This window comes from Tachysurus fulvidraco, chromosome 24, assembly GCF_022655615.1.
Source record: "Tachysurus fulvidraco isolate hzauxx_2018 chromosome 24, HZAU_PFXX_2.0, whole genome shotgun sequence".
In the NCBI taxonomy this organism is placed as follows: domain Eukaryota; kingdom Metazoa; phylum Chordata; class Actinopteri; order Siluriformes; family Bagridae; genus Tachysurus; species Tachysurus fulvidraco.
This window is the reverse complement of record NC_062541.1, coordinates 1,650,819-1,658,318: the sequence shown is the minus strand read 5'-3', so window position 1 is coordinate 1,658,318 and position 7,500 is coordinate 1,650,819. Positions and strand designations below refer to the sequence as shown.

Below are 7,500 nucleotides of genomic sequence, written 5' to 3'. Positions count from 1 at the left end.
ATTAGTCCTTAATTAGAACTTCCGGTTCAGGTCGTTAGCTTTCCTATGGATTTCCAGAGCACCTTGTTTTTCACCGAAGCTCCTTATACGCTTCTACCCTACAAATTATAAATGTGTTATTATTATTATTATTATTATTATTATTATTATTATTATTATTATTGTCCACTGATTTTAAGCCTACAAAATGACAAAACAAAAAAGTGCACTATGTAGTTTACATCAGTGACAGTCGGGTGAAGCATAGCGGATTTGTTAAGAGCCGAAATCTGGCGATTAGCGCAAACAGAGCCGAGTGGGTGCCAATACTTTTGTCTCTGGAAAATAAAGAGCTGAGCGTATGAGCTAAAATCTGAAATTAAAAGCTGTTAAGAAACTGGCAAATAAATCAGCAACATGGGAAGCATCACTGTGGGTAAATCTATTAAACATTATTCTAGGTAATGAAATGGAAAAGAGACAAATTTTGGCACCCTTGTTTGTCTGTGTGTCGTATTTGGATTTGGTATTGACTACAACTTCAGAGTAAAAGCAACTTTACTAACCTGAAGGATAATTTATTTGCATCATACGTGATCTAGTGTTTAGACGAGTGTGTGTGTGTGTGTGTGTGTGTGTGTGTGTGTGTGTGTGTGTGTGTGTGTGTGTGTGTGTATGTGTGTGTGTGTGTGTGTGTGTGTGTGTGTGTGTGTTGTAGATTCATGTCTCTATCTGTTTTCTACTGGGATATAATATGAGTTAAACTCCAACCAGTCAGAAACACAATAATAAAATATATAACATAACATTTAGTGGTTATGTTATATATATAAGTGTGCACTACAGAGGTGCCCAAAAGTAACTGTACCCCCAAAATAACCAAACAAAACCAAATTACAGATTTTCTGTGCATTCTTTGAACTGATCTCCTTCGAAATGTAAAGGGAATCGAACTGAATTAATCAGTTTCCTTGTCATCAGTGAGTCACATGACTTTAAAAGCAAAGCAGTAAATTTTTACAGGAGTCGCTCGCAGGAGAAATGGGTTTTGTTGCTGGAAAACCTCAGCAGAGCTTCAGCAGTCACTGTGGGGTGTTAGCTATAGCTAAAACCAATCCTGTCCACCAACAGCCTCGCTGCTTTCAAAAAAACAGGAGTGTGCTATTAATAGAGACGTATTTCGAGAAGCAGGTTGTACAGAAGGAGAAACGTGCTTAAAGTGCGTCTCAGTTAGATCTCGCTCAATACCACACACTCACGCACACACACTCCTGTTGTGAAGGAGGCCTGGTATAATCCATTTTCAGCATGGCAGTGGTGGTGGGCAGGCTGGGAAACAGGATGTCAGGCCTAGACGCAGAAGTCCGACTGTTTTAACACGAAAGCCTTCAGTTCCGTCGATACACGAATTCATTTCAAATGAACGACATCAAATGTCATCATAGTGCCTTTATACTACATTTGTGCTTATCATAGATATATATATATGACCGTTGGGAGTCTTCAGGATTCAGCTGCTCACTGTGTGCATAAGTAATGGCACCCCGCTATGCATTATGAGTTGAAACGTATCTGCTGGAGATCAGTAATACAGTGTGTATGAAATAAAACAAGACAGGGCGGTTACTCCACCCTCCACACCACCTTGCTGCTGGTTAATTTCCTACATCAGCACAAACGTGTACACTTGTGTATGTTGGGAAGAATATTTTGTGTTGTGGAAATAGCTAATGAAGCAAAAAACCTGGCAGGTTACAGAGAAACCGCTGATCTTAAGCACTGACACTGGAGACTCCTTCTATAAATGTTATAGAAACACATTTCTGGTTACAAAAAATGTCAACATACACGGCGAGGCGAATGAGCTGTTGCTATAGAAACAATAAGGTATCAGAGCTAGTGCATTAATATAAACCTGAGCTACAGTCAGAGCTGCTGTTAGAGAGAATTAATCAGCACCTGATGACCAATCAGAGCCCAGAACTGAGTGTCAATGACTCAGAACCTGCAGTTTAGATGCAGTCCGTCTAGACGTCGGAGAGAAGTTTAAGAAGCAGATGGATGACATAAGAGCAGGATGATATACAGCACCGCAGTTACATTGCGATATGGAGAGAAAATATTTTTAAAGTTTTAATAGTAACATTGACGTGTTCCAACAGTCCATCTGGGAAGTAGGCTGCCGAGGTAGGCGTTTTTTGAGATATAGAGTCTGTCCCACTCGGGAGGCGGCATAAAGATGGCTATGTTCTAAGAGTCCTTATTTTTGGATGCAGTGATAGCACCTTCTCATAGAGGACAATCCCACTGAGCGTGTTATTAAATACAGTACTGCGATTAATATAAAACTGACCTGTAACCTAATGTACATAGATGATCTGTGTGTGTGTGTGTGTCTGTGTGTATGTGTGTATCTGTGTGTATGTGTGTGTGTGTGTGTGTTGATCTGTCTGTGTTTGTGTGTGTGTGTTGGTGTGTGTGTTGATCTGTGTGTATGTGTGTGTGTGTGTGTGTGTGTGTGTGTGTGTGTGTGTGTGTGTGTGTGTGTGTGTGTGTGTGTGTTGATCTGTTTGTGTGTTGGTCTTAGTGTGTGTTGGTGTGTGGGTGCTGTGGGCTCTCAGTATGTCTGTCTGTATGTGTGATAGGAGTGTTAGTGTGTCTGTGTTTATTATGGCTATGTTTATGGCTGTGTGTGTATGTGTGTGTGTGTGTTGGTGGTTGTCAGGTCTCACAACGTCTGTGTGGGTGTGTGAGAGTGTGAAGAGGTCACACCCAAGGTCAGCTGTCAGCCCTATGCCTGATCTTTATGTGTGTGTGTGTGTGTGTGTGTGTGTGTGTGTGTGTGTTGGCTTAAAGACAATCAGAGCACTGAATTCTAAAGTACAGTACATAACAGTTATAGTAACAGATTGTTTTTGTTGGCTTACCTGCCAGATATTAAACAGAAAGTAAGTAGTAAAGTAAATGAAGTGTGGCTTGTGTGTGAAACAGCTCTCTCCTTACACACACACACACACACACACACACACACACACACACACACACACACACACACACACACACACACACACACACACACACACACTGCATTGCTACTTTTGCAGACAACTATAACTATAAAACTGAAAAGTAGGGCACTAGGGCACTAGGGAACAGGGGGTGAGTTTTAGTCATCAAAACGTTATTACAGTGTAATGTTAGGTGTAATGATGGCTTTAGCAGTTTTTACATTTGTGCTGCTAATCATTTACAGTATCACGTCTCATATAACTGCTTCAGTATCACGTCTGCTATAACTGCTTCAGTATGACGTCTGCTATAACTGCTTCAGTATGACGTCTGCTATAACTGCTTCAGTATGACGTCTGCTATAACTGCTTCAGTATCACGTCTGCTATAACTGCTTCAGTATGACGTCTACTATAAATGCTTCAGTATGACGTCTACTATAACTGATCTGTCTGATACTGTAGATGTCATACTGAAGCAGTTATAGTAGACGTCATACTGAAGCAGTTATAGCAGACGTGATACTGAAGCAGTTATAGCAGACGTCATACTGAAGCAGTTATAGTAGACGTCATACTGAAGCAGTTATAGCAGACGTCATACTGAAGCAGTTATAGTAGATGTCATACTGAAGCAGTTATAGCAGACGTCATACTGAAGCAGTTATAGCAGACGTCATACTGAAGCAGTTATAGTAGATGTCATACTGAAGCAGTTATAGCAGACGTCATACTGAAGCAGTTATAGCAGACGTCATACTGAAGCAGTTATAGTAGACGTCATACTGAAGCAGTTATAGCAGACGTCATACTGAAGCAGTTATAGCAGACGTCATACTGAAGCAGTTATAGCAGACGTCATACTGAAGCAGTTATAGTAGACGTCATACTGAAGCAGTTATAGCAGACGTCATACTGAAGCAGTTATAGCAGATGTCATACTGAAGCAGTTATAGTAGACGTCATACTGAAGCAGTTATAGTAGACGTCATACTGAAGCAGTTATAGTAGACGTCATACTGAAGCAGTTATAGTAGACGTCATACTGAAGCAGTTATAGCAGACGTCATACTGAAGCAGTTATAGCAGACGTCATACTGAAGCAGTTATAGCAGACGTCATACTGAAGCAGTTATAGCAGACGTCATACTGAAGCAGTTACTTGAGTATTTTCGGTAGACGTACTTTTTAGTCTGTTAAAGAAAACTGTCTACTGAAGGCTTTATGCTATTTTTCACCACTGCTAGTTTCATTTATTGCTTTTTTAAAGCACATATCTCATAATTATATATTTTACAAATTAAGTTATGTTTAATTTCTAGCATGTATAAGGTGGAGGCATGGAGATATTCAGGGAGATATTCAGTGCTGTGTGAACACTTTAAAACAATGCAGCTTGCTCTTGGTGTGTGTTTGTACGTGGGTAAGAATATAACAGACCCCAGAAGGCTAAGGTGGGAGGGTGTTGGGGGTGTTTTAGGGGTCATAAACCGCATTCATCCCACATTGGGGGATGTGTGAGATAGTGGATGAGTTTTGGCCTTTTAACAGCTGCAGCTGAGACTCAGCCTTGACATTGGCCCTGGTTCTCGATTTTGTGTGTGTGTGTGTGTGTGTGTGTGTGTGTGTGTGTGTGTGTGTGTGTGTGTGTGTGTGTGTGTGTGTGTGTGTGTGTGTGCGTATGTGTCCTCGCAGTCACCCTCATCCTATACACCCCCTCCACACACCCGAGGTGTCCCCAGATGCCCCAGGATGATGAGGTGGGGGCGGGTGAGCAGGGGCTTTTAAAGGACCGTATGTGCATTTCAGTGTCAGCTGCTTGGGGGTTTGTGCGTCTTGTTGTGTTTGTTGTCTCAGACAGCACATTCTTGATCAGTCCTGATGATGAACGAGTTGTGTGTCTGGCTTTTGTCGAGGGTCTCATTCGAGTCTGCAGACATGATTTTCATTTAAATATCAATCTGGTCTGGTCTGGTCTGGTCTGGTTTACTTTGCTTGTAAAACGCTAGTTTCACGCTAGTCTCAGTTGTATGAGTGGGGTGCCAATAGTTTCACACAGTACATTAAACCATACTGTTATGACAGGTCGTAATGTTGAAGCATGTTATAGCGCTTGAACAGTGTGCACCCGTGTTTTATTCCTCTTATAGCACAGCAGTCTGTCCATGGGAACAATGTCAGCTTCATTAAAGAAACTCATGCTGTTTTCTCTCTCATTATAGCAGCTATAAACGGTGCTTCTCTCACCAGCCTCGCTTTAGTCTCGCTAGTCACTAGTCTCTTTTTTCTCAGGTTGTCTCTGTAGAGCACTGATATAATCTCAATGAACATCTTTTTCACCAATCAGATCGGCGAATTCAGCAGCTCTGTGGGATGAAACATGTAATGATGCTGTTCACAATGTGCTACTCGATGAGTTTTAGGGGTTTTGTCTCACTTATAAAACAGAACTACACAAAAATACGAACATTAAAACACCGAACAACACAAATGAAGTGAAATACCAGAAAAAAAGAGAGAGAGAGAAAAGAAACAAACAGTAGAGTGAGTGAATAAATAAATAAATAAATTAATTAATTGCTTATTAGCAGTGAAGCTGGCTAGTTAGCTGGCTAGTTAATGCTAATTGTAGCTATTATATTGTTATTATATTGTTAGTATATTGAGAACAGGAACATAGACATAACACAGCGCTGAATGTGACAATAAAAGGATATAACATATGACCTGTTGTTCTAGAATAAGCTAAAAATGTTTCTGTAGGAAATTTGTTGTGCTGTAAGAGAAATAAAATGAGCTTTTTTGGGGGAAAATATTCAACTTTGTTGTTAGCATCGTGCTTTATTTATTTGTTGTTGTTTTTTTTTTTTTACTTCTACTCGTTATTTACTTCCGGCGGTCGTTCCAGCCATATGACTCGATATCTATGCGTTTCAGAGCTCAATACTACATATATGATGGACCCAGCTTGCTAATCTTCTTGGAGCCGTTCATGTTCACACATCATCAACACAACTGGGTCTCATGCTAATCTGCTAAAGCTGTGGTTTTCTTTCTCTAGTTAACATTACTCTATTGTCCTGTTTGTGTTAGCATGCTATTAGCTAGCTGTTAGGGATTAGTGAACTAATATAGCAAAAAATGCAAGTTGGTTCGAATGCTAGCAAGCGTTGCTGGAAGGATGTTATGTTGGAAAAAGGACATAGGCTGTAGATTTGCCTGGAGCGGTGCTGCTGTGCCTGTTCCTTCTCAGGAATGCAGACCGTTTTGTCGTTTTTGTTGTTGTAAAATGGTGCGGCCAGACCGCAGACACAACACTGCCACGCCAGGCATGATGTTATCACACTGAGTGTGTGTGTGTGTGTGTGTCACACTAATATACACACCACACTCATTCATCAGGCATGCATGGGCTAGGTCATGCTCCCAGACAACACAACCCCCAGCTTTTCATTTTCTCTCAGGTCATAGGTCATGGATACTCCCTTCTTTTGTCTGTGTCATTGTTTAGCGTAGTGCTGGCTCCGTCCCAAATGCTAAAACTGACGTCTGGTTAGCGTTAGTGTTTATTTCACCAGAATGTCGGCCATTTTAAGAAAAATGGCAGAACACGCAGAATCCAGTTGTAACAAGACGACACTGTTGTTTTCAGCTGTTGATGGGACTCCAATAATGCACTGCAAACATGACACATCAGGTGTAGTGTGTGTGTGTGTGTGTGTGTGTGTGTGTGTGTGTGTGTGTGTGTGTGTGTGTGTGTGTGTGTGTGTGTGTCTGTGTGTGTGTGTAGATTTTTTTCTTTGGTGGTGGGGGAAGGAGTTGCAGGGGTCAAAGTTTATGTGTCACCCTGACCCTCCTTATGAAAGTCAGATTCATCAGTGAGACGACTGTGCTCAGTTCCAGCCGCCTGTCTGTCTGTCTGTCTGTCTGTCTGTCTGTCGCTCTGACAGCAGCTGCAAGTAATCACACAGACAGAGAATCAAATAGAGTGAAGACTACAAAGGCAAAGAGAAACAACAAAAGATGGAAAACACAGACAGCGTGAGAGATTTGCCAAGATCTCAAAAAGGCAAACCAGGCCACGAGAGATAGAGAGAGAGAGAGAGAGAGAGAGAGAGAGAGAGAGAGAGAGAGAGAGAGAGAGAGAATAGCAGATAATGAAACAAACAAGGGTCTGGAAAATAGATAGATAGTCCACAGAGAAAGATAGAAAAATATAGGAAAGATTTAAGAAACATCAGGACAATGAATGAAATAAAAGCAGTCAGAAAGAGAGAGAGAGAAAATCAAGCAAAGAATGGACAGAAATATGGGTCAGAAAAGATAGATATTACGTTTGAAAGAAGACAGAAAGATATTGATGACTAAAACTGCAAAGGAAAGCAAAGACGGAGGACAGACACAGACAGACACGTCACTGACACAAACACTGTCACAGAGGACACTGACACTGTCACAGAGGACACTGACACTGTCACAGAGGACACTGACACTGTCACAGAGGACACTGACA

At 41.3% G+C, this 7,500-nt stretch overlaps 1 protein-coding gene across 1 annotated transcript in view; it reads left to right on the top strand.

Annotated features, from left to right (window-relative positions):
- ldlrad4a (low density lipoprotein receptor class A domain containing 4a) overlaps positions 1-7,500 on the top strand; it is a 20,958-nt gene that overhangs the window by 1,520 nt on the left and 11,938 nt on the right. The window lies entirely within an intron of this gene.